This window comes from Pyrgilauda ruficollis, unplaced genomic scaffold (genome assembly GCF_017590135.1).
Source record: "Pyrgilauda ruficollis isolate IOZ18807 unplaced genomic scaffold, ASM1759013v1 scaffold73, whole genome shotgun sequence".
NCBI classification, from domain to species: Eukaryota; Metazoa; Chordata; class Aves; order Passeriformes; family Passeridae; genus Pyrgilauda; species Pyrgilauda ruficollis.
In genome coordinates, this window is record NW_024529155.1 from 3,495,993 (window position 1) to 3,504,457 (window position 8,465).

General features: G+C 41.4%; 1 long non-coding RNA gene across 1 annotated transcript; it reads left to right on the forward strand.

Annotated features, from left to right (window-relative positions):
* Positions 1–494: 494 nt before the first annotated feature.
* LOC121363562 lies at positions 495–8,051 on the forward strand. Its single transcript, XR_005956728.1, has 3 exons — positions 495–572; positions 908–1,002; positions 7,928–8,051. It is a non-coding gene; the product is annotated as an uncharacterized LOC121363562 (long non-coding RNA).
* Positions 8,052–8,465: the final 414 nt, after the last annotated feature.

Here is an 8,465-nt window from a genome sequence, read left to right on the forward strand (position 1 = left end):
CCCAGCTTGTCTCACGCTCACACTTCAAGAAAGAGCTCAGGACCGGCAGTGCTGCATTAAGAGACACACAGCCAGAGAAATTGAGAAGATTAAAACCAGCAACAGTATTGCCTGTTCTCTTGTGGATGTTTCAGACATGTACCAACTTTTCCTCCTGTACCAACAGCCTTTATCTGCCTCTATGAACCCAAGTCAAAAAGCCTTCCAAAGCTTTGGTAAATGTGTGAACAAAAGGCCCTGTTTCGAGGTGTTGAGTGACCTCAAATACCACCTGACTCCAGATAACATGTGTATTTTTGGACCAGAGAGGCAATAAAATACCCACTTTAGCTTCTTACTGTACCACGAGTTATTCCATTTGCCCTCACTGTGCATGTCACAGCTCTCCCAGCTACAGAGAGGAGGGAAAATCTTCTCAGGAAAGCAGGCTGGCCTCTGTGTAGCACGGCAGACAGAAACAATGGATTACACCTACCTCCAATTCCGACTCCAGTCTACAGTAACAGGCTGCTGTACAATCAAAATATATACTAATGGTTATGCAAAACCAGTCTGATACCTCTGGTCTCAAGGTAACTTTAAGGTTTACAGGACTTCTGGTTTTGGGTGTATTTTGCACATGGGAGAATGATTTCTTTGTCTACAACCAAACTCAGCACCTTGTTGTTATAGTCCATTTCTTCCACTGATTTTTCTTGAAAGAATCTAGAGTTCATATTCTCAAAATATCTTTAATGACCAAACATTTTTTGTTCACAGTTTTTCAGATGCAATTTGAACTTTTTAGACAGCAGATAATTCTTTTGGGGCACTAAACATTAAATGAGCCCGTTATAAGAAACTGAGGGACTAAACAGATGTCTGGTTTTGGTTTTTTAATTCTCACTCTTGATTTTCATTGTTACAGCTTTTCCCTTGCAATGTAAACCTTACCTACTGAAGAATGCTGTGTGATTTAACCCAGAACTCTTTGTAAAACACTGCAAGATTCCTGAGGGAGAGGTAAGGTTGAACTAAACCAGGGTATTGTGAGTAATATTTGTTGCACTCAAACTTAGATCTCAAGGAAATACAAACTTCCTCAATGCAAGCTGGCAGCATTTTTGGAATAATTTCCCCAAGTAACTTCATCCCACTCAAATGAACCAAAAATGAAACAGATCAAGAGCAGGCAAACTTTGAAATAAATAAAACTTCTTTAATTCAATTTTTCATGATAAAGACTTAAAAAAGGGTAATTATTTTGCAGGCAGTTATCAAAAATCTACACTTAAAATCTAAATTTAGAGCTATTAGGGACAGGATAGCAACAATTGTATCTAGACTTACTTTGCAGGTCTCAGAAGTATATCTCAGGAGTGTATTTTAGCTCTTGTTTCTCTGTGAATTAAGTCACTGAGGTTGTTATGCTGCCTATCAGGGAAGGCAGTAGGTTGTATAGTTATCTCCTGATTGGGGCAAAATCACTACCCTGAAACCACACAACCTACTACCTCATCCTGTTAGAGCATCACGTGCATCTTCTGGAGGAAACATTTCACCGTTTGTTAGTAAATTACCTTATCACTCTCCAGCCCACACATTTCTTAGCCTTAGAAAGGCCATGTGGGACCTCAGCCCTTCCCCACAGCTCCACCTGGGAGTCAGAACTGGTGCAGGGACTGCAGAGACAGGAGAACTGCAGAGGCAAACACTGTCCCTCCCAAACTAGCAATATGTAATAAAAAAGCAAGTTAAATCAGTGCCCAAAACTGACTGAAGAGACCTCTTAATTAGGGTTCAAGAATTTACCATTTCCAGGGCAGAACACGACTGAGTGGGAAGACATCCTCCCGGGGTTTTGTCCAGCTCATCCCTTTGGAGTTTCTCAAACAGCCTACACCAAGTGGATTTAAACAGCTGCTGAATCAAAAGCACCATTTTATGTTTAATATGAACACAGATGCCAGAAAACAAGGGAGAGATGGATAAGCTGTTTGCAAGTGGCCACTTCCATGGCAGTCCCAGACAGCTGTGCCTGAGCAAATCCACTGCGGACTGCGCTGTACCTCTGTGTCCTGGCACTCACACCCTACCTGCTCCCCAAAAATGCCAGAAGGAAATGGCTTTTGAGCCTGAATGGGAAATACAGGAATCTAAACACTCTGAGGACATTTGTGTACAAGAACCAAACACGGAGACAGAGCCAGAGAATGGTACAGTTGGAAAATATCTGTGTTGTCTTTTGGAGACATCCAGCGCTGACATCACAGCCACTTCAGGAAAGACAGTAGATTGTATAGTTATCTGACAGGCAGGGCATAGCCCTAAAACTATACAACCTACTACCTCACCCCAAAGGACAGTCACATTCTGATCACAGGAAGCACAGGCTGCATTCCCAGACAGCTGGATTGCTTAGTGACAACCTAGAAGACAAAAAACTCTGGAGACAAATGTTATCAGTCTTGAATTTGAAACATTTTGCTATATACCAGTCAATGTTCTGCTTAATGAGCTCCAGTTCCATGTTTGAAATGTTTAATAGATTTGCAACTTGTGAAGTCATGTCAGTGACAAGATACACAAGGGAAACAGGATACAGCATTCATTTTTAATAACTGCACTTGTGTACTTCCAGCTCCTACATGACTGCACCTTATCAAACCAGTTTGTCACTTCGGGAAAGGCATCACTGTGACTTAGAATGAATGCTGACTTAGAGGGATTATTTAACTTGCTTCCAGATACTTCTCCATTATCCTAATGGGGAAGAGCTGAGGTTCTCTAAGTGAATTTCCCAAGTTCTGCATAGGTAAACCCCAAAGACTGAGCAATGAGTTTGTCAAGACTGAGGAATTGCAGCCCACTCAGCAATACTCCTAACTGAGCAGTAACCCAGCTCTGAATTGATGACCAAATAAACACACCCCACTGTACCACACAGACCTTGGTTAGGGGGATTAGCAGAACTGCCACTACAGCATCAGCTTCTGTAGCCTCAAACTTATGCTTGTGTTTGAGGGGGTTTTTATTCCCTGCCACCTGGTTTGATAGACAACAGCCCTTCCTATTCAGGGCAGATATAAAGAAATGGGAATAACTGAGATATCAGTCTGTATTCTAATATAAACACTGCTTTCATAAATAAACAAACATTTAAAACAAACACCCTACCTTAATCAGTGAACTAACCTTTTGCTAGTTAATTAAAGAGCACAATAAATGCGGCATCCATCAGCCCCACACGGATCAAGGAGAGTTGTTTCACTCAGCAAGTCTCACCCTGAGGTCACTTGGTCACACTGCAGGGGGATAGAAGCCATCTGCCCTGGCTTTCAGCATCACTGCTGTGGGGATCTGAAACGAGAAGAGCAAGACAAAACACACAAATCTCAATTGCGTTTCACTGCACACTGAACCAATTACAAGGTGGGTGAGAACACGTGCAAAGCAGAGAGCAGCTTCTTCCTCCAGGAGAAGCACGCACAGCACCAGCTTTCCCATTCACCTGGTACTACCACAAGTACACCATGGGGACCCCACTCAAAGAGACAGGCAAGAGGAAAGTATAGTGAAAAGAGAATAATTTTTTATTAGATTGACTTGAATATCAGGAGCATTGCAGAGACAGGCAGAGAGAGGTATCAGGTACTTCACCTTCAAGGAACAAACACTTTTACACAAAGCAGAGAAGGAAGGAGAATGCAGATATCTGATCAAATTGCATATCTATAAAGGACAATGTTATGGCATCAATGTCAAAGATCATTTCACTGTAGTGGGCTGAGACCACATAGAAAGAGGATACTGGCTGACATGGTGCCATTTGTTGGACAAAACAGGACAGGTGCAACTCTGACCATGCTGAGATCACTGTAAGGAAGGAAACACTGTCCAGCCATGCATTTCACCTCTTGGAACCTCCAAGTCCTTGCAGGCCAAAAAGAGTGATGTTCTTTCAATACCATACCAAAGGAATACCTTGAGAGATTTCAACATTTCATCAATGCAAAACGCCCTCCAAACTGATACCTTAACTTCTATAAAGAGCCCCTCTGGAAAGCTTTCCAGCAGAAAGCCTGATAGTCTTCCCTATGTACTTAAGGGTTTTAAATCTCATAATTTTCTGAGTACCAGCTTTTTGGCATTGTCAATTGCTTTCCCAATAATCCTCTGAAAAAAAGCCTACCCTGTACCTCTGTTTTTTAGATAAGACATTTAAAAAGAAACAAGTTCTTTAGGCATGCAATCAGAGATCTCAGTATTTTTCCTCAGAGCTGAGAATGTGAAGTGGAGTTAAACCTCTGTGCAGTTTCAGCAAGGCATGATGTGTTGCACAGTCACCTCTCAGAAAGTGTTTTCTGTGTAAAAGAAACCCTGTGCTTATATCAATAGAACAGTGTTACATAATATAATTGGAGGAAAACTGAGTATTGTGTGACTTCAAAGTGTAACTTTTTGCAAGCATCTACTTCACAGTGGAGGGATAAAAACAACGTAGCCTTTCAGAAGAGCAACTCTTTATGCTGGATGGTCCAGTGAAACCAGTTCCAAGAACCAGTCTGGCTCTAAAAGGATACAGTCACAGTAGTGAAAAGCCCAAACTATCCCACAGACCCATCCAACTCCAACGACAGGGAATTTTGGATGAAGAACTTTCACTGATCTTAGTGACTCTACAAGAGAGAAATATAGATTGAAAGAAAAGCAACATTCTGGAGTATGTTCTAGGGATTTACACTGCCTGTCTTAATATATCTGGACCTGACACTTTTGGGGGCAATACTAGGTGGGATACTGGAAAATATTAATCCCTGTTGAAAAAATGCTGAACTTGAATTAACCATTTGTAAAGGATGCTCTCATTTTCTATGATAAAGATATTAGAGATTCTTTTCTCTAGGTGCTGTGCTGATATAATGTTGGCTTAAGGTATATTTCACCACGAAAGCAGTAGTTTTTAAATTCATAATGATTTTGAGATAATTACTTGTAAAGTACCATAAACTCTGTGCAACATTTTTTTCTATAAGATCTGTTAATATGGGTATTAGTAATACTCATTAGCAAACAAAAATTGAAAAGAATGTGCTTTATCCAACACCTAAAATTAATTAGTCTTCTGCTCTCACAAGCTGCCCATAAACTTATTTTAATTGACTAGATCACCAAACAAGGATGAACTTTAAAATACTTAATGAAAGAAAAAATGCATGTTCATTTTCCTTCTACGAAGATGACAGGCACAAGAAATAGCTATCTGGCAAGAGTTATGTTTCTAGTTTAACAATTGTTTAATACTAGGAAAAATATGACATTTCCATATTCCAACTCTCACTCAAAAACGTTTTGGAACTGATGTTAGTAAGTACCTCAGCAGTCACTTTTCAAAAGGCAGGGGGCCAAGTCTGCTATTTCTGTGATGTTACAGGAAAGCAGACAGTTTTAAAGCAGGGTTGTTATATCACTAAAAGCCTTACTAACGAACAGACTGGGACAGCACAGAACAAGCATTCTCCAATTTCAAGGTAGCTTTCCCCCAAAACCTTGTGAGGATTTACAAAGGCTAAGCCTCCCTGGCTCCCCGGAAGAAGGAAATGCCCTGGCTGTGTGTTCTTGGAGTGCACTGTGATTACCAGGGAAGAAGAGGGCTTGGAGGCAGGGACTGGGGCAGGCCAGACCAGCAGTTTCCAATCTCTCTGCATGCAGTGATGACCTTCTGGCTTCCCAAGCGAAGCACAGTCCCCACCCTGCTCCTACAGACTGTTTATTCACAATTAGAAATGTCACCAACATGTTTGGGAAGAGCACTGTGGGGAAAATGGCTGAGGATGTGCCAAGGTGGGCACTGCAGCCGAGGGAAGCCTCCTGACCAAACTCAGTAGGGCTTGGATCAGGCAGAACTTGCTCCTCTCTTTTCAGAACTGGGATCAGCCCATTCCCCTTCTTCTGGGGCAGGATTGTGGCAAAGCAGTATTGTGGCAGGAAACTTTCCTAGAGATTTCAGGTAGAGATTACTTAGAGGAGAGAAGGATTCAGTTTCCTTGGATTTACATATGATAAACTCCACACAGTATATTTTAAAATATATTTTTAACTAAGTATAAGAAAAATTACACACTGCCTTCATATAGCATGCAAACTTCAAGAAGAATAAACACTCTGATATTGTGACTCCTGTGAAATACAACATGTACTGCAATCTCACTCATTACTTAAATGCAATTGCTTCTAAAATGGCAAACAACAGTTGTGAAACTTTCCTGCAATTTAATAATACAGGCCATATTCTGCCAGAACTTCAGGCAGGTACAATGGGAAAAAACTCACAGGACCAGAGCTCCACAGCCTCCTCCATTCAGAGAAGATGCACAGGATTTTTTAAGGTTCAATTCAGGAGGGCTCCTCCTCTGCACAAGTGTCTGTCTGTCTGTCAGAGCATCAGCTGTGTCCAGCAGCTTGCTCACATCTTCCCCTGGGCAATAGTGAGGCCAGGCTGTAACGAGGGGAGCAAATTTCTCACTCCATCCATTGTGATAAAGCACTAAAGGGGGATGAAGGTTTGCTCACCCATGGGTTTCCTCGGTGCTGGAGCAGTCAGGTGTGCTGTCCTGCTTTGTACAAGCCATAGGCACACTTTTGCAGGGAAGCATTTTCCTCAGATTCATCAGGGAGACTTCTTTTATGAAGGGGAGTGTTCACACACTATTGAGATCAACAGGACACCCTCACTTGGCCTCAGTGGCTTTGAAGGAAGCCCTGATTATCCAATACAGCACAAATTATGAGACACAGAAGTTCAAAATGGCACTTTTGGATGTGCAGCAAACTTACACAACCAAAAGGATTTCGGGGCCAATGACTATTTTCGTTATCTGTTAAAATCGATTATATAAATTTTGTTCACCCTTTCTTTATTACATAGAACATCAGAGGCAGTGCAACATAGCTCTTTATAATAAACAGTTTTATGTATTCAGTGAAGCTATTGTCATTATTGAACTCTTTGCAAGTATTTGAGAAAAAGGAGTCTGTGAAATGAGTCAGAACTCTCTGGCTAAATGTCTCTGAGCTCTGCAGCAATTTTTGTATGTTTCTGAAGTCTGAATGTTTCATGTATGGGGGAAAAAAAAAAGGCAACAGAATGTAACAACACTTAAATCAGCTGAAATAAGTCCATCTGCCATACTGTAGCCTGACTACCAGGCAGACCTGCACAGGAGCTTCCTCTCTCGTGTGGAATCATGCTAAAGTCAAGGAAATTCCTCCACAGAAATGACCTCCCAGAAAAGTTTTACAATGGTTATCAGAGAATGGGAAGTGTTTAATGTCAGCTGCTGTAACTCCTTGACTGGGTGTAGGGAGGTGTGACAAGCAGCAGATCCAAGGATCTGGGGCTGGTTGTGCACCAAAGGTGTTCTGCATCACCACAGACATGTTCTACAGGTGTTATGTTAGCATTTCATACACCTTGTGTTCTGTGAAATGCCTGGAATGTTAAACATGCATTAGGATAAAGACCATTTTTCATCAAAATACACCTAATTTTTCTTGGAGGTGGGATCATGTCTCCTGCTTAGGAAAACTGCAGTACCTACACTGACAAAATAGTTGTTTTTCTATTGCATTTATCTCTGCATTTTGCCTATGTACTAGTCTGAATGCTAAAAAGCCCCAAAAGCTGGTATTCCAGAGAATGATGAAACACTTGATGTCTCAAAGCCTCCACAAATACAGAAATTAAACCAGGGCTAAGCACTGGCAGCTCTGTATGCTGCACTTGTGATCTTATGCAAATAAACATTTAAGGAGATCTATTTTCTGAAAAATAAGCTGTAAAAGACACAACAGAACTGTTTAGTGCATTACAAGCTATTAGTTTTGTAGGACCTAAGATCAATCTCCTGTTTTCCTGGCATAATCTTTCCATCTCCTGGCTTCCCAGCTGAGCTGCTGTGCTTGCCCCCACTGCATCCCTGAGCTCTCCATGGCAGAGATGAGGACCCCCACATCCTAATGCCCAGAAATCAGGGCAAGTCCAGAGTCCAGGCAAGGTGAAATCTGTGTGGAAATGGCAAATCCATCAGGTAAGTGAGATACAACTTATGAAAAACAAATTTTACAGGTACTCTTGCTACCTTACCATGTGTAAAAGCAAAAGTGCAAGGGCTGAATCATCTGGGAAATGAAGCCAGCAAGAGGAGATGAAGCTGTGACAAACTAGGGATTGGTTTTTATTAGGAAAGGAACAAAGAGAATGTGTCAGGTTTACTTTGTCTTGGCAGATGGAGATAGCAAGGGTAAAAGGGGCATAGAACACCTCTCTTACAGTATTTCCTAAACATTCCTCAGTTATCTCCATGCTCCTGGGAGGATTGTATTCATGCAGATCACAAAAATGAAATGTTAATGACAACCCCCACAAATATTCACTAATTTTAGGATGTTGAGCAATAGACCTTATATTTGAAAGAGCTGAGCTC